The sequence below is a fragment of the Pholcus phalangioides genome, unplaced genomic scaffold (genome assembly GCF_987345545.1).
Source record: "Pholcus phalangioides strain wild (caught in Gottingen) unplaced genomic scaffold, Ppha-v1.0 ptg000017l_1, whole genome shotgun sequence".
Lineage (NCBI taxonomy): Eukaryota > Metazoa > Arthropoda > Arachnida > Araneae > Pholcidae > Pholcus > Pholcus phalangioides.
This window is the reverse complement of record NW_028301610.1, coordinates 67,588,672-67,608,101: the sequence shown is the minus strand read 5'-3', so window position 1 is coordinate 67,608,101 and position 19,430 is coordinate 67,588,672. Positions and strand designations below refer to the sequence as shown.

The window sequence follows — 19,430 nt, the reverse complement described above, 5'->3', positions numbered from 1 at the left end:
TGTTTTTCATCCAAAGGACATGATCGTCCCCCCACATCGTAGAGTAGGGCTGTTGGATCTTTGGCGGGTCCACAAGCCAGAGTTTTCACTGAGGGGGACCCTCTATAGTAAATTTATAGCATGAAGTAACGATGGTGATTGTGCTGGCCTTAGGGCTGCAGCTCTGTCAGCCCCATCCTTTGGGGAGGGACAGGTGAAAGAGTCCTGCGAATGAGAAAAGGTCACAGAGAAGTCACCAAAAAGTCACAGAATTTTGCTTTTGGTATTTGGTAGATACCCTGTATCTGCAATTAAAATTATTGCTGGGATGTTGCTTAACATTGTATCCCCAAACAGAACTATCAACTCTGTGTGGTGATTGGGTTGCACTACAATGCAAAGAATCGGTAGTAGTGACATCAGTTTAGAGAATAGGTAAATAGATATTGGGCAGACATATATTTGAACTTTAGAAAGAGATATAGATTGCTTTTTCTCAGCTCAAGATACCAAGGAAACAGTTGTTTTCCGGATATTATGCTGAGGTGAACTCGGAAAGAAAAGTCATCACATCTCCGCCAGGGCTCGAACCCAGGCCCTCTTGCATGCCGAGCAAGCATGCTACCATCTACACCACTGGAGACATGACCCTGCCTTCCTTATTTCATGCACTGTGGCGTGAGGCGCTGAAGTAGAGGCATTAGTAGCCTCTCTTAACTTCAGGAAATGGCCCCTGGGTGGGATGGTTTAGAGAGAGATATAGATGGCTTTTTCTCAGCTTGAGATATCAAGGAAACAGTTATTTTCCAGATATTATGCTGAGGTGAACTCGGAAAGAAAAGTCATCACATCTCTGCCGGGACTCGAACCGAGGCTCTCTTGCATACCGGGCAAGCATGTTATGAGAAAAAGCCATCTACATCTGTCTCTAAACCATCCCACCCAGGGGCCATTTCCTGAAGTTAAGAGAGGCTACTAATGCCTCTACTTCAGCGCCACGCACCACAGTGTGTGAAATAAGGAAGGCAGGGCCATTTTTTCTCCTGTGAAACAATTTTTAAAAAAATTATCATCCTTTTTTTTTATTTTGATCGCGTCGATCTTTACCGACTAGCTATAGCAAATGATGAAATCATACAATATACGCATGCGAGAGAGTTCAAGAGAAGACCGACATCTGAGTTGTTTGCCATTAATTGTGTTGCGAAGTAACTTTTAGGCAGAATTTAAAGCAGTACCACAATGCTTCCAAAAGTGTGCGTCAGGGTTCCTAGGAGCATCATGGCGAGCTGAAAATATTGATATGTGCGCACAAAACCTATGCTCCAAAGTAGTTCTATTATATGGTGAAAAAAACTGCTAAACTTCTTAGGCAGCTGCCGATGAACCCAGGGTCATCTTAAAAGTATCATGGGACCCCCGGTTTTTCGGAGGCCTTACGTGGTAAATCTAGAAAATATCAACCAGATCTCATTTTTTTGAGGCCCCTCTTGAGGCTCCCGGGCCATGCCCCATTCGTTAAGACGGCACTGGATGAACCATGAATTACGCAAGTGAGGCAGCTGACAGAAGAGAACCATTGGAATGCGGTAACAAGCTTGCGATCTAGATCAGAGGTCTTTAACCTTTTTCCAGTCGTGATCACTGCCTGTACCCATCATCAAAAGAAGAGCACTCTTACGTCATGCTTGACATACGAATGCATGAAATCCGGATGATTTTAATAATTGAATGCAATTTGCAGAAGGTGTTCAAATGAAACGTTGATCAAGTGCTGGCAAGCACAGAATCGGACACGAGCATTGAGCACTTGGGGTGCTTGCAAACAACAGATTGAAGATGCCTGATCTAGACGGACACCTAAGCATGACAATAGAGCAAATAACAAGCGTCTAATATTGGACTTCGAAAAATGTGAATAGGGAAAAGAATATGTGAAATCCGCGTCCTTCGAAAGGGTCCTTGGTTAGTCTAGTGCAGTGTTCCTTAACCGCCGTGCCCTGGCATCCTCCAAACTGGGCCGTGAGTGGTTTATTGCTTCATTTTTACCCATTATTCTTGTGTATTCCCGGGCCTGGGAATTTTCTTTTTCAACAAAGAAAAAGAAATCAACCATGCTTCAGGATTCCAAAAGTTGAGAAACACTAGTCTAGTATCCCCACATCTTGCAGTAGGGCTCCTAAGCTGAGATGTTTGGCGTGCTCAGACTAAATTTTTCACGAGCCCTGTATAGTGAATTTATAGTGTGAAAAAACAAAAATGAGAATTATCATATATGTCACCGGCAGGGGCGTAGCCAGAAATTTTGTTTAGGGGAGGACCAAATTGATAGAACAATAGAGTTGATCATCTTTTTCCCTTTTTCCGGTCATTTTCTCACATTTTGGGGGGGGGTGTACACCCTCAAGTCTCTCCCCCCCCCCCCCGGTACACCCTTGGTCCCCAGGCTGGATCAGCCCTCTACTGTGCTTCCTTCCGAATTGGAAAATAGGCTGGACTATGTTTGTACCCTTAAACTATGGTTTCAGCTCTTGTATATAAGAAACGTTACTTCTATAATTTTTTTATTTTACCTGCACCAATACGTTTTGCCTGCGCACTGCATTTTTTATCTTGCATTTCCTGGTTCTTTATCATTTTTACCCCAGTAACCATGGATGGATGACAATAATGAATGAAACAAGACTTTAATTAAACTATAAATATTTATTCAATTATCAGTTAACTATTAGTATAACATTTTAACAAACAATTATCACATTTAACCCTTTTCTCTCAATATTACAACAAAACAATAAAACTAAACGGTCTCACAGTCATGTCCAGGTATTCATGTATTAGTTCTCATTATGCACAAGAGGCTGCAAAATGTCTACTTCACGGCAGAAGACTCCTCGGCACCAGGTTCGGACGGGTTTGGTGTCTCGAAACACGTGTTGAGACCACAGCTCAGCCACTGCGTAGGAAATTGGAGGCAAACGTCCAAGGGTAGCCGGTCTGGCCACTAACCAATCCACAGGCGACGGGATCACGACAACGTTGGATTATCACATGAAGTCAGGCGATGAGAAGGGCAAGGTGCGAAAAGCACACCTTTCCAATTTTAATTCATTGTTTTGAGAGACGATCTGGCTCACACCTCCACAGGGCGTGACGCCTTAGTGATGAAAACAGTAGGTTAGTCGGAAGAAGGTGCTGTTGGTGCAGATCTGTCTGGTTTTTATACAGGAGCATTCCCATAATGCCCCATGAAAGAACCAATCACAAGGTCGAAGGTGCGGTATTGAGCTTGCATCTAATTTATATAATTTCATGAGAGAAAAGGAAATACTTTAAAATTTATAACACTGGATCCACAACTTTTAGGCCTATTGCACATTGTATAAACACTCATGATATTATAGACCATGAGATGGTCCTAGGACCCATCGATGGCGTGGAGGTAAAATATATTGCACATTTACATAACACTTTGCTAATCATTTACATTATATTGCACAATTAATTAACATAGAGTTTGACGACCATGACTCGACGAGACACGGGAACCCCCCAGAGGGAAAGAGAAGGTAACTAGACGAGCTATTGGGATCTCTGACATGGATGTAAACCGGAATTTATATGGGACATTGGCAGCCCGACCTTTGGCCCCGTTCTCGTCCGACGGCTAGGAGACCCCACCCCCCGACCGTCAGACTAAGCGAACTAACTGGCCCGAACTAGATCGCCAGCGGAAGCCTCGGTGGTTTCCGGTAGCCAACGAACCCTGGGGCCTAAACAAGATTAAATGGACATTAAGATTGATTTTGTAAGAGATCCCAGGTGGTCATATTACAGCACATTAATGCAATCGATAAAAAAATGGGCTCATTCATGCACATTCCATCGAGACTGCATTTTCTTCTGATGCATATCCCTATCTGGTGATGTGCGTCCATTCCAACGGCAAACTGCCGATTTCGACAATCGGCGCCGATCGTTGAACTGACTGAACAAACTGCTCGATAATCACACCCTGCTCCATTCAATATCGTTCGGGTCTTTTGCTCTGTTTTGAGCCCACTATTGCTATGCGTGGCAGCGCAATGCTGCTGTTGTGCACACTGCTTAATATCGATCAATAGTGTGTTCAGTAGTTTTGTGCATTCACAGGACATGCTTTCAATGAGTGTGGGTGCACTGTGACACACCGGGCCACGTCCTCGTTTCGTCGGTCATCTTACAAAAACTTCTAGGTTTAAAAATAGGATTCACTCATCTTAAAAAAAGGTCTAAGTTCGTAATGTGGAGGTAACCAACAACAGCGCATGAACTGAGAACTATCGATGCAGTGGCACACCTCTCTTATATAGCGGAAAAACCATGGCAGTCACGGCACAACAGGTCCGGCAGCCAAAGGAGCCAACCATTCCCAGGCTTTGGCTTCAGGTGATGTCATAGAAAAATGGAGGGAACGACCCCTGGCGTCATGGTCAAGGTCGTCAGGACAAACTCATGACGTCACATAAGAATAGTAAATGATCCTGCCGTTAGGCTCAACCAACTCCATTATCAATAGAATTGTTAACTGAAAACAAGAACAAAACACTGCAAAAGTATGGGTGTCTGCAGCCACCCACACCTTAACACAACTACATAGTACATTTCCTTACATTTTCCTCCCCCACAAAAGAAAAATTCACAGAATTTTCTCATTAAGCTACAAATATTACACATTTACATACATACAATCATAGTAAATTATCCCACCAATTCTCAAGTTGAAAAAAGGTCAGCAAATTGAAAAAAAATCAACATGCAATTTTCAACAAACATGAAACAAACTAAATACAGTAAAACCTCGATAAGTCGTCACCTCAAGTTATCGAAAAATTATGACGGCTTAAGCGGAGTTCCACCAGTTTTAATGTGCAATATTATGAAAATCGTATGAAAATGTAAAGTGATATGACATTTATTAAAGTATGAATCGAAATAACAATATTAATAAAATTTATATATTGCGAAAGAAAAAATAATAGCAATTTTTTATCTTTTTTATCTCTAATTACTTAAATTATTGTGGTGAAATGTACTGTACACTTTGATTTAAACTAGTAATTTTTAATTTATAGACTAACAGAGCAACTGTTTGAATAAGTAGTTTTTCTTCATAACAGAACTCACTATTGCACATAAATTTTACATATACATCAAATTTAATTTTAGTGTTTGAATTCTTCATCAGTAGTTCATTATGCAACTACAAAGTAATCTCGAACACTTTTGACTTGATGGAGGGACCCTGGGCAGAGAAAAGTAAACAGACCTCAACTTGGGAAAGAATGCCTGGTTTTTCAGCAAAGATATTTTGTTTAAATTTCAAGCCGTAAATTAGTAGAGTCCATGCTTTCTATGATTATTTATTATCCGTGCCCGCCCGCACGTTGCACTTTGACTTTAACTTGATAAATTTGATTCTTCGATTTACATAATTTTTGATTTCCTTGCACTATATGTAATCTTTGACATGTCAATAAATTTTGGTTTTGCTGGAGATACCGTAGTCCCTCTCCCCCCACTTAGGGTGAGGGGACGAAGTGCTTACGTTGCTTCTTGCAACAGAGCTTGGGTGTCTCACGGTTTGTCCAGTTTCTCCAATAGAGCCCAGGCAGAAATGAGATCCAGCTTGAACAGTCCCCAACATTCCAAAAACCTTACTCAGCAAATGAACTTCCCCAACGTAACTTTCGTTATTTAAACTGTTCCGTTTGGGTATATAGTTAAGCATATGGCAATGCTGTTAACAAGCTCTTTTTTTAATGGGAGCCATAAAAATAGTCTGTTCCTCTTTCTCAAACTTTTTCATAGTGACAACTTAACCTAAATTAGTGACGAGTAAACGAGGGTTTAATAACATTGTGGTCTATGAGAGCTGAAAGGGTCTGAAGAAAAATGACGACTTAACCGGAGTGACAACTTATCAGAGTGATGACTTAATGAGGTTTTACTGTATTAATGTTATTAAGGCGCCTTAATATAAATATAAAAACTTTATACATGAACAATTTGAACAATCTATACACATACATTTGTACAGACATTTTCATTTTAACATTTCTTTTTACCAACACCAGCCATTCGGCCCACATCACCAGGCAAGCAGACACATCCATTGAAACAGAAATTCTCCAATGACAGACTTGGGCAATGGCGTTCAATGTACTTCATTATCTCCTTTCCACTTCAAAATTTTTCTCCATTAGGTGAATAGTAGTAAATATCACAGTGATTTCCTTGTTTTCGATGTACTCTCTCTCTTTGCCACCCCAGAGTGAAAGGAACATTGAAGCAAGACAAAACACTCAATGGACAATTAGGTAGAACTGAAGTATCACATATAGAAATCACCTTTGGCCTAAGGCAACGATGGGACGGCACTATATCTGATATTCTGATATCTGAAGTGTCATGAATAGCTGGAGATCCTACATCCTCTAATTCAACCTCTCTGGGTGTTCCACTCTGTGCAACTAAGTTAGAACCTTGGAAAGTTTGATTAGAAAAATTATGCAGGTCAAAATTAGAAATTTCATTATAAAACGTATGGAATTGTTCATCTTCACAACCAATGTACCTTTTGATGTTGCAGACATTATATTTTCCAATTTCATTTCCTGAATCATCCACAATGAGATAAACAATAGGAGTTATTTGACGGAATACCATGTAAGGACCTTCCCATCGTGGCATCAATTTTCCCATTATTTTATCATCAGCCTTTGACCGATAATGGCTTCGTACTAGAACTTTCTGTCCTACACAAATTTGTTGTTGTTTTCTTGTCCTATCATAATAATGTCGTTGGCGTCGCTGTTGTTTATTTACTTGTCACCGTACTTGTTCAAGCATTTCAGCTGGTTCTTGAGCCTTATCCCAAACGTGAGTGCTCATTGCCCAATCAAATGGCAAAGCTAACTCTCGTCCCAAGAACAGCTTTGCTGGAGTTTTACCAGCCGTAACAGATGTAGCAGTACAAATAGCTAGACCGAAAAATTGTAAATTTTTATCCCAGTCCCTATGATTCTTCTTCACATAACACGATATCATCTGTTTTATAGTTTTATTCATTTTTTCCGTGAGATTTGATTGCGGAGGATACAGAGTTGTGAACCTCTGTCCTATTTGTGAGGTTCTACAAATATCTTTCATGAAACGAGATATGAAGCAACTCCCATTATCAGAAACCAAATATTTTGTAAACCCAAAGCGACAACAATATTCTTCGATAAACTTTTTACTCACCACTTTGGTTGTTATTCTTCTAATAGGGAACATTTCCACCCATTTAGAAAAATAATCGACAATTACTATTAAATGGACATTTCCTCGAGATGACACAGGGAACGGACCCATGGTATCAATTCCAATTAGTTGTCCAGGAAAACTAGCCACAGTAGATTGCATATGGCCCTACTTACGAACATTGTCAAACTTGCAGGTCTGACATATGGGACAACTAAGGACAAATTTCTTGACATCTTTCCGCAGTTTTGGCCAATAACCACGTTGTCTACATCTGTTATAAGTTTTTTCAACTCCAAAATGGCCAGATATTGGGTGGTCATGCATTTCGGTCAAAAACTTATTTCGACAATCTGATGGGATCACCAACCTTTTCTGTCCACAAGCAATATAATACAACTTTTCCTCTTCCAGAACATAGAATTTGTTCAATCTTTCATCAGGTTCGATTTCTCCTTTATGCAATTTCTGAAAATAACTTATAATGTCCTCGTATTCTTTTTTTCTGATTTTGTATTATTTCTATTCCGTTCAGAACAGAAAATAGAAATAACCGACTATCAATTTGCTCTTCAAAATCTACTTCACTTACATCTCCCATAAAAGGATGATGAGACAATGTATCTGGCACTGCCATTTCAGTCCCTTTTTTATATTCAAAGCGAATAGGATACTCATTAAGAATAAGAGCCCAACGGCTAAGCCATCCTTTCAGTTGTTTGGCATCTAAATACCGTGAAATGGCTTTATGATCAGTCACTACAGTTATCTCATCTCCTGAAAAATAACCTCTAAACCTCTGACAAGACCACACAACCGCCAGTCCCTCTTGTTCAGTGACACTATAATTTCGTTCAGCTTTATTTAAGGCTCGACTAGCAAACGCTAAAGGTCTTTCTACATCTTTTTCACACTGTATCAAGACGGCACCAAGACCAATTCCTGAAGCGTCACAATAGATTTTCATTCGACATTCTGGTTTTCTTGTACTTAGTACAGGAGCACCCAACAGCTGCATCTTTAACTTCTCAAATGCCTTTTGGTGGACGTCTGTCCATATAAATTTTACACCCTTTTTTGTAAGTTGGTGAAGAGGCTCAGCAATATCACTGAATCTTGGAACAAACTGGCGAAACCAGGTGCATAGTCCCAAAAATCTTTGTAAACTCTTGGTATTAACGGGAATCGGAAATTCTTTTACTGCCTCAACTTTTCCTGGTCTAACGCGCCACCCCTCTTTAGACAAGAGTAGTCCTAAATATTCAATTTCTTTCTTCTGCAGACAACATTTCTCCGGTTTTATAGTGCGCCCCGCTCTATTAAGACACGAAAAACTTCCTCTAAATTGAGTAAATGGTCCCGAAAATTCGCACTATAAATGACGATATCATCGAGATAGAATTCGCAACACTTGCCAACCAGATGCCCCAACACTAGCGTCATCATCCTCTGGAAGGTAGCGGGGGGGGGGTTATTTAATCCGAAAGGCATGACCCGGAACCTATACATGCCGTTGTGAGTCAAAAATGCTGTTTTATCTCGATCTTCCAATCGTACATTCACTTGCCAATAACCCGCGGAAAGATCTAACGTCGTAACGAACTCCGCACTTCCGATACATTGTAAAATATCATCCATTTGGGGAAGTGGATAACGGTTATTTTATTCACTTTACTATAGTCAATTACAAAACTCCAATCACCCGTTTTCTTTTTAACAAGGAAGCAAGGTGAGCTCCAGCACGTATTTGCAGGTTCAATTATGCCATCTTCAAACATCTCGCGAACTTGTTCCTCTACGATCGCCTTCTTCCATCGCTGTAGTTGGAACGGCGCTTTAAAGACTGGTTTATCATGAGTAATTATTTTGTGCTCTATCACGTATGTTCGACCTAGTTTTTCTCTGAAGAGATCAGGAAATTTTTGTAATATAGTTTTTAATTCATTTTTTTGTTCCAGCATAACCTTGGCTGATTCCACCAACTTATCCATTTTGTGCCACTGTATCTTTCCCCTGTAAATTTGGAATACTCCTTGCAGTTCTCTAGTCTTAAAATTTACAATAAACTCGCACTGAGTTAAAAGATTTTTCCCAACAAGAAAATCCATAGGCAGTCCACGTATTATCGTCAATTCTGTGTTGACCACACAATTACGAATTTCAATTTCTACCGGTATCTTCTCGACCGGCCTCAAACTTTCTCCAGAAGCCGATGTGCATTTTCCTCCCACATAAGGTTGCCTATAAAAATGTTTATCGCTGATCACTGAAACATCGGCTCCTGTATCTACACATCCTTGAACCGTAATGTTTTCGATACGGACAACTGGGTATAAAAAAACATCAAGGGATTTTAATGAAAAAGCTACGTGACCCTCTTGCACGCAACTCACTGTCCGTTTCCCAGAACCAGACTCATTAGTTCCGGAGACTGACGTCTTAAATGTCCCGGTTGATTGCATTGATAACAAATAATTTGTCGCGGAGTTGACCGACGAACACCATCGGATCCTCGTCCACGGGTAGTAAAGACAGCTCTTGAACCTCCACGACCCTGATTTTCAGAAGATCGGAATTGTTCAAGTGCGACGAACAACTCCTGTAATGAAGTCGATTTATGTCCCAATACATCCCGACGCACTGACGGAGGTAGTTGTTGCAAGATGAATTCAATTTGATCTGTAACTAAGGTATGAGGGTCAAACTGATGATAAAATTCCAACGTTTGAAGAACAAAGTCTTGAAACGATCCACCCAAGTATTGTCTTGAGAACAAAGCTTGCGCTATATCCAGTCTGTTTTTCCAAGAAGAAAAGGTCTGACACAACAAGTTTTGAAAACTTAACCAAGCGTCATTTCCCTTTGTTCTTTCCCATTCTCTTTGTCCAATCATATACCACCAAACACAGGCTCGTCCTTCAAATGCACTGGTGGCAATTTCAGCACGTTTGACATGTACTTCCATCAACAAAAAATATTCGCTGCATTTACGAAGAAAATCATCAACATCTTCTAGTCCCGAAAACACGATCAATTTAGATGTTTGTTGGGTTTTGGTATTCGCAGAAAAGGAATAATTAAACGGCACCACGGGTGGACACGTAGGATATGTTCCAGCAAATTCATTTAGTTCTATAAGATCATGAGAGTCCATGGGTATATATTCACTACGAGTTGTAACTGGGTCCGACGTCATCTGACGACCAACAGAGGGACCCGAGACATTCATATCGGCGCATTCATAAATCGTAACTGCTGTACTATTAAACAACCTATCTTGAATATTTGTAGCGGCAAAAAATAGGCTTCACTCACCTTAAAAAAGGTCTAAGTTCGTAATGTGGAGGTAACCAGCAACAGCGCATGAACTGAGAACTATCGATGCAGTGGCACACCTCTCTTATATAGCGGAAAAACCACTGCAGTCACGGCACAACAGGTCCGGCAGCCAAAGGAGCCAACCATTCCCAGGCTTTGGTTTCAGGTGATGTCATAGAAAAATGGAGGGAACGACCCCTGGCGTCATGGTCAAGGTCGTCAGGACAAAGTCATGACGTCACATAAGAATAGTAAATGATCCTGCCGTTAGGCTCAACCAACTCCATTATCAATAGAATTGTTAACTGAAAACAAGAACAAAACACTGCAAAAGTATGGGTGTCTGCAGCCACCCACACCTTAACACAACTACAAAGTATATTTCCTTACAGCACGTACAGAGCTTGCTTTAGAAAATTTTGTCGTAGGTTTTGAAGAAACTCTGATAAGACAAAAACATTGATGAGGTGTCGGGGGGGGGGGGGGGTCTGGGCTTGCCAGATTTCTGTATATACAACTCGCAAGGTCATATGCAGCAATGGATTTCATTGAATACTCGTGATAACCCGAGGGCTTAGGTGATGTTGCAAAGTTGATTGAAGCCGTGGGTGGGTATACGGAGGGGAAGGGGGGGATAGAGAAAACGATCACCCCCAATTAAAACAATTATTGGCGTAGGCAGAAGATGGACACCCCACCTTGTTAGGAAAACAACCTTTATCCACTTATGCATTTGTGGGGGGAGGCTTATGTGGCTTGAGTCCTTAAGGTCCAGTTTCTATGGGGTGTTGTATTTAAGTTTTTAAAAATTTGAAACAAAATTCAGGTATTTTTTGTTAATTTACTTGCAATCCTCCTTTCATTAAGACCCTTTATTGGGGGGGGGGGGGCAGGGTGCATGTGGACCATTTGGTGGTTTAGTAATTTTTCATTTGCTTATTTTGTGGGTTCTACGAGTAGAGTAGTCAATGAAAACTTCCGCCTGGTTGAAAAAAAAAAATTGTATTTACTACATGGGGGTCTCGGACAGTAACTAACATTCATTGTCAAAATTATGGTGCACATTTTGTGTATAGGTGCAACAGCAGTTTACATTACAAAGCAGTTGGGTACATAGACCTATTCTAGGTTTTGTGACTTTGATAATACCTAATATCATTCAATTTCTTCTGCGTTTTTAGGACATGCAGAGGCACAAACAATATTTACAATGCTCAAGTAAAGAGCTACAAATGAAAGTGCTTCATTTGTTAAAAACGATTACACTGGCATTGACCATTAAAATTTAAACAAATCCTTTTTAAAAGGGATTGACAATGTAGTAAAACCATCTGGTCCACCTTGACTTATTTATATTGGACCTTGTGATTTACACATTTTGCTTTTGGAAGTGGTATCGAAAGAGCGTCATTCTTAATAAATATCTTCGTAATTTGCCATGTGTATTGAAAGAGAGTTGACAGACTGGACTGTGGAAGACTCCCAAAAAAGAATGGAGAACAGAAAAGTATTATCTGTGGTTGTTGACCCTATTTTGGCCAAAAATTGTTTTTCTAACCAAGACATTTCTGTCATTTTGCTTTGGCTTGAGTCAATCTTACAGGATACTGAAATAGTGTGCTATGAAAAAAAAATTAATTTTAAAATTAAAAAAAAATTCTAGGGATTTTTTCATTTTATTATGCCATGATTATGTGTTGTCTAAGGGGGGTGCCGTCCCTTATCTTACTTTTCTAATTTTTATGGTGGAAGCCCTGCGAATGAGGAAATGTCACAGAAAAGTCACCAAAAATTCCCCGAAAAGTCACAGAATTTTGTTTTTAGCATTTGGTAGACACCCTGCTGATGCTACTACATCAAAATTTTGAATGGTACCATTCTCCCCAATGGAAATATTTTGGTTTCTATCGATCTGTGGCTTGAACATCAACTAATAAAATTCTTGTTATTGTTAACATGTTGAGAATCCACCACACAAGGGCGTAGCGAGGGGGAGGACTCAGGGGTCTGGTACCCCCCCCCCCCACCCCCCGAAATGTGAGAAAATTACCAAAAAAGGGGAAAAAGATGGCCAAATCTATTGTTCTATCACTTTGGTTCCCCCCCCCCCCCCGAACAAAATTTCTGGCTACGCTCCTGCCACCACATGAATACTTTGATCGTCATTGACGAACTTCTTGATGTGACAAGCATTAACTTTTGCAAGTAACATTATTATTTAAATCTTCATCTAAGTAGACAACAGGAGTAATTTTTTTCTGAACCCTACATGGCCCTTCCCACCTTGGTTTAAGTTTTGCCATGACGTTTCCTTGGGGGCTGGAATGGAAATGTGTGCGTGTTAAGACTAGATTGCTGGCACAAAAATTATGTTGTATTCTTTTTTTGCCAATAAAATTTTGAAAGAAAGATAAAAAGAACAAAGTATATCGGCCAAAATAGGTGCAGATATATTTATTTATTAAATTAAAAAATGAATTATGGCAACCCAAAGCTGATATTAGAGAATTTCATTCTAAGCGGTTTTTTTTAAATTTTATTCAATGGCAAATTTTTAATAATACAGAGAAAAAGTTAGACAAAAATAAAAATTAAAATAAATAGAATCTACACTTGATGTTAACTATCCACATAACCAAATCGAATTATTGTTTCCACTTAAATTTACCTCTCGAAATTATTTATAATTTGATATAGAAAATTTGATATCAGGTTAAATTAATTTTTCATTGTGTAATATTTGTTTAAATTTCATTTATTGTCTTCCCATTCATTAATTTGTTAATGTGACATTGCTATTGCAGTACTTTGCTAACCACAGTTAATGAAAAAGAAGGAAAGTTGCTTTCACCAACAAAGGAGTTTCATCTGAGTTTCTGTGAGAAGTTCATAATTGTTTGTATAATTAGTTCAGAAGGAGCCAGCAAAAAGAATTGTTTTTTTAAGAAAGACCATGCAAGTCACTTTACAAGGGTCGTTGATAGTGGGGGGGAGATAAAAAAAGTATGGATAAAGTAGAGGTGCTGATAAGGACACGAATGGGAGACCCCATGCTGATTACAAAATCCGGTAATGTCCCTTCAACAGTTTGGTTATGGAGAACAGGTGTTAGAAAAACAGAAAGAAAAAAACCAGAATGTATAAAGGGAGAAACATTTACAAAGATTACAAACGCATTACAAAGATTGGATTAAGAAAGAAAATAGTTTTTGGCGAGAGGAGAGGGAGGGGGGTGAAGGAAAAGAAAACCTCTTATCAGTGATAAGTGCTTTTGTACATATGTGCTCATAGTGTGCTCATTAAATGAGGCAAAGCTCATTACCCTCAATATTTTCTTTTGAGCAATTATCAGGGGTTGTAGAGATGTTTGAGTGGCAGATGACCATACTTCCATGCAATAAGTTAATTTAGAGAAAAAAAGTGAAAAATATAACATGCGGATTACATAAGGGGGTACGAAATACCTTGCTTTCGAAAATACGTATACATAGGAGTTTAATGATTTGCTGATTTCTAGTATATGGTTAGACCATGAAAGATGCTCATCAATTAAAACTCAGAGGTATTTAACTGAATCGACAAACTTTAACTCATCCTGTTTGAATTTTATTGGCAATGGCACAGTGTCCAATGGCTTTTGCCAAGGTCTGAAAAGTATGCAAACTGATTTAGAAGTATTGAGTTGTAGTTTATTCACTGATAGCCAGGTACTTAATATGTTCATATCGTAGTTGATTACATCTATGATTTGAGGAATTTTATTTCCTGAATGTAAAAGGGTCGTGTCATCTGCATACATAAATACTTTGCAATTTCTGAATATTTTATAGATGTCATTGACATAGATCAGAAATAAAAGTGGTCCGAGGCAAGAACCCTGAGGCATCCCACAAGTGACGTTGTTGACACTAGAGTTGTATGCTCCGATATTTACAAATTGTTTTCTGTTTGAGAGGTAACTCTTAAACAACTTTAATTCTACACCACGAATTCCATAGAGAGCGAGTTTTTTTAGTAAAATTTCGGGGTTTATGAAATCAAATGCTTTCTTAAAGTCTAAGAATATTCCGTACGTGAAATTACCATCATCTATAGCACATCGCACTGTGTCAATGAACCATATAAGTGCAGTTTTAGTTGACATATTTTTACGAAATCCAAATTGTTTTTCATATATGGAGCAATTGTTTTGTAGAAAATTCGAAATTTTATTGTACATCGCTTTTTCAATGATTTTACTCAATGTTGGCAAAATTGAAATGGGACGATAGTTTAGGGGATTAGTTTGATCACCCTTTTTAAATAGTGGAATTACTTTTGCAATTTTTAGCTGATCTGGAAAAATTCCGCTTTCAAAGATCAAATTTATTAGATATAAGAGAAAAATTTTAAAAAATTCTATATTTTCTCTCACAATACGTATACTTAACTTATCGAAACCAACAGAAGATTTAGAGCTTAGTTTTGATATTATTCTGTTTAGTTCATCAGCAGTAACTGGGTTCAGGAACAAAGAATTCGCGACAGATGTTATATTATAATTTACAAAAATTTCGTTATTAACAGCAGGTGACATATCAGTGTTTTGATTACGGAATGCATGATTCAGTGTTTCTGCAATCGCTAGAGTATTAGTTGATTCTGATACAGACCCTAAAATTTTTAGGCTCGGGATCACAGTAGATTGTTTGGTATTCTTATTTAAAACTTGATTAATATCTTCCCATGTTTCTGAAATATTTCCATTAGATTTTAAAAATTGATCTTCAAAATAATTTCTTTTGGCATTTCGTAAAGTAGATGTCAGTATATTTCTATAGGTTTTATATTTTTCTCTTAATTGAATGTTGAAGGATTGGATTTTAATCTACTATAAAGCCTGTCTTTGCGTTTAATAGACTTGAGAAGTGAGCTAGAGACCCAGGGTTGTTTGGGGATGCTGTACTTTTTAATTCTAACTTTTTTTATTTCTGCTTATTTCAGTATATCCTCAAAATGTTTGGAAAAGATTTGATAAGCAGCGTTAGGATCATTGAATGAAAATATATCGGAGGCCCACGGTGGATCAGATAATAATAAATTTAGTTTACTATGATCATAACGAGTGTGGATTTCTTTACGGCTATCAATATTATTTTTAAAATTATCAAGATAAATAAAGATCGGATGATGATCTGTTATATCAGAGTTTATAGTGCCCACTGTAGATATTTGTTTCTTTGTTCAAATAAAAATAAATAATAACACCCATATGTCTTGAAATAAGGTAATCATTCATTTCAAAAATGAACTTATCCCTGCAACTAGGAGGAATGACCAACAGTTTTTTTATTTTTGTGAATAAAAAATTTATCATTTTCAAAAATATATTTCTCTATTTTATCATTGGGACTATTTTTTCTCATCTTTTTATTCTGAAATTATTGAATAATGTAACTGTATTGTAGACTTTGTAGGTCAATAAACTCTGACAAGTTCAATAGGGAAAATAGATACAATTTGTTATCTATTTTTTCTTCAAAATCAATTTCAGTATCTATACAAAAATTGCCACGTTTTTAAGACAAATAAATTCAACTGGTCGAATGGTCGACGCGTTTCGGCTCCTCAATGGAGAGCCGTCATCAGGACCTCGTGGTCAGAACTCACACGAATGAAGAGTGATGTTTACGTCTGGTCGTCCGAAGAGTTCGCCTTTGTATTTGCTGCGTCCGAGTGGTCTTTGGATGCGAATTGGGGAGCCATCTGTTGTAAAGTGTTGAAAGTTTTTTCACGACTGAGGTTAATAAAGCCTGTCCAAGCTGACGAAATAGGTGGTGTGTTTCTTCCATCATTAACGAGGAAATTCTGGCATGTTCTGATGAAGTATCCCTCGAGAAAATTCAATTCCGAATTGTGTGTTGCTTTTTTAAAAACAAATGCTTTGTCAAAATCAAAATGATGTGAATGTTGCCAACAGTGTTGGGCAATAGCCGAATTATCCGTCCGTCCCTTCTCAACATGCTTTCGGTGTTCGAGAACTCGAATATTTAGATTTCTTCTAGTTTGGCCAATATATCCATTTTCACAATTCTTGCATGGGATGAAGTAGATGATGATTTTGACAAAGCATTTGTTTTTAAAAAAGCAACACACAATTCGGAATTGAATTTTCTCGAGGGATACTTCATCAGAACATGCCAGAATTTCCTCGTTAATGATGGAAGAAACACACCACCTATTTCGTCAGCTTGGACAGGCTTTATTAACCTCAGTCGTGAAAAAACTTTCAACACTTTACAACAGATGGCTCCCCAATTCGCATCCAAAGACCACTCGGACGCAGCAAATACAAAGGCGAACTCTTCGGACGACCAGACGTAAACATCACTCTTCATTCGTGTGAGTTCTGACCACGAGGTCCTGATGACGGCTCTCCATTGAGGAGCCGAAACGCGTCGACCATTCGACCAGTTGAATTTATTTGTCTTAAAAACGTGGCAATTTTTGTATAAATTAAAACCAGGCAAAGCTACTCATTTTTTGTGATAATTTCAGTATCGTTGACAATGGCCATCCTGGACAAGCAATCTGGAGCCTACATGGCCGAACCCTGCTTATACTCAAAATGCAAAGGATATTCTTGCAATAATTGTGCCCATCTACTGAGTCTGCCTTTAAGTTGTTTGGCATCTAAGTACAGAGCCACTGCTTTTTGATTGTTCACAACCGTAATGGGTTCTCCCGAAAACCAAGCTCCAAACTTATAGGCCCAGACGATGGCAAGTTCCTCCTGTTCTGTTACAGAGTAATTTTTCTGCCAAGTTTAGGGTACGACCGATATACGCTAAGAGTTTCTCACTCTCAGGTTCTACTTGTTGAAGAATAGCACCCAACCCAATTCCAGAGGCACCGTATTAATTTTTAGAGGACATTCCTTTTTCCTGGTTGTTAAAACCGGGCATGAAACAAAATATTTTTCAAAAGCCTGTTTATGAGTTGTTTCCCATTTTAATTTTTGTTAATTGATATAAGGTATAGGCAATATCCTCAAAACTAGGAACAAACTGATGGTACCAGCCACAAAGTCCTAAAAAGCGTTGTAGTTTGACATTTTTGGGTCTAGGAAAAATTGTAAATTACTTTTGTCTAATTGTGTTTTACATGCTCCCTAGTCAAATTTAAGCCCAAATATTCCAAGGTATGTTTATATTGGCTGCACTTCTCTGGCTTCAGAGTCAAACCCACATTTTGTAGGCAAGAAAAGACAGTTTTTTAATTTTTTAGATGAGTTTGAAAAACGTCTGGGGGTATGGGGGCTCGAAAATCCCCCCCAAGAAAATGAAAAATATTTTTGTAGAAATGTAAAAATATTGGAAAATATATATATATATGTGTATATAAACTGAAGAGCCAAAAAAACTGGTACAGGCATGCGAATGCAAATAAAGAGATATGGAACCAATCAGAGTACGGCGCTGCGGTCGGCAATGCCTATATAACACAAAAAGTGTCTGGCATAGTTGTTAGATCGGTTACTGCTGCTATAATGGCAGGTTATCGAGATTTAAGTGAGTTTGAACGTGGTGTTATAGTCGGCGCATGAGAGATGGGACATAGCATCTCCGAGGTAGTGATGAAATTTGGATTTTCACATACGACGATTTCACGAATGTACCGTGACTATCGGGAATCCGGTGAAAAATTAAATATACGACATCGCTGCGGCCGGAAAAAGATCGTGCAAGAACGGGACCGACGACGACTGACGAGAATCATTAAACGTGACAGATGTGCAACCCTTCCGCGAATTGCTGCAGATTTCAATGCTGGGCCATCAACAAGTGTCAGCGTGCGAACCATTCAACGAAACATCATCGATATGGGCTTTCGGACCCGAAGGCCCACTCTTGTACCCTTGATGACTGCACGACACAAAGCTTTACGCCTCGCCTGGGCCCGACAACACCAACATTGGACTGTTGAGGACTGGAAACACGTTGCCTGGTCTGACGAGTCTCTGTTCCAATTGCTTCGAGCTGATGGACGTGTACGGGTATGGAGACAACCTCATGAATCCATGGACGCTACATGTCAACAGCCTCCACCAGCTTGATATTCAACTCTGCAATCAAGTGCTCTGTTCAAGTGCTCTGTGCAGACTGTTCAAGCTGGTGGAGGCTCTGTGATGGTATGGGGCGTGTGCAGTTGGCGTAATATAGGACCCCTGATACGTCTAGATACGACTCTGACAGGTACGTAAGCATCCTGTCTGATCACCTGCACCCATTCATGTCCATTGTGCATTCCGTCGGACTTTTCAGCAGGACAATGCGACACCCCACATGTCCAGAATTGCTACAAAGTGGCTCCAGGAACACTCTTCTGACTTTAGGCACTTCCGCTGGCCACCTAAATCCCCAGACATGAACATTATTGAACATATCTGGTATGCCTTGCAACATGCTGTTCAGAAGAGATCTCCACCCCCTCTTACTCCTACGGATTTATGGACAGCCCTGCAGGATTCATGGTGTCAATTACCTCCAGCACTACTTCAGACATTAGTCGAGTCCATTCCACGTCATGTTGCGGCACTTCTGCGTGCTCGCGGGGGCCCTACACGATATTAGGCAGATGTACCAGTTTTTTTGGTTCTTCAGTGTATATATATATTCTTATACTATGTTAATTTAAAACTCTTTTTGAGCATTAGTGACCCACAATTTCTGTGGAAGAAATCCTTCTGCCCTCCAAAAGCCGATTCTGCATATATACACCATTGTTTCTTGCGATGAGATGTGGTGACTACCACATAGCAGCTAGATAACAAAATTGGATATTCAAGGTAGAGTTTACAGATTCGTTTT

General features: G+C 39.1%; 1 protein-coding gene across 2 annotated transcripts in view; it reads left to right on the top strand.

The window, feature by feature from the left end:
• The window catches only part of LOC149074672 (uncharacterized), a 363,805-nt gene that overhangs the window by 328,204 nt on the left and 16,171 nt on the right, over positions 1 to 19,430 (top strand). The gene's annotated exons all lie outside the window — the stretch shown is intronic.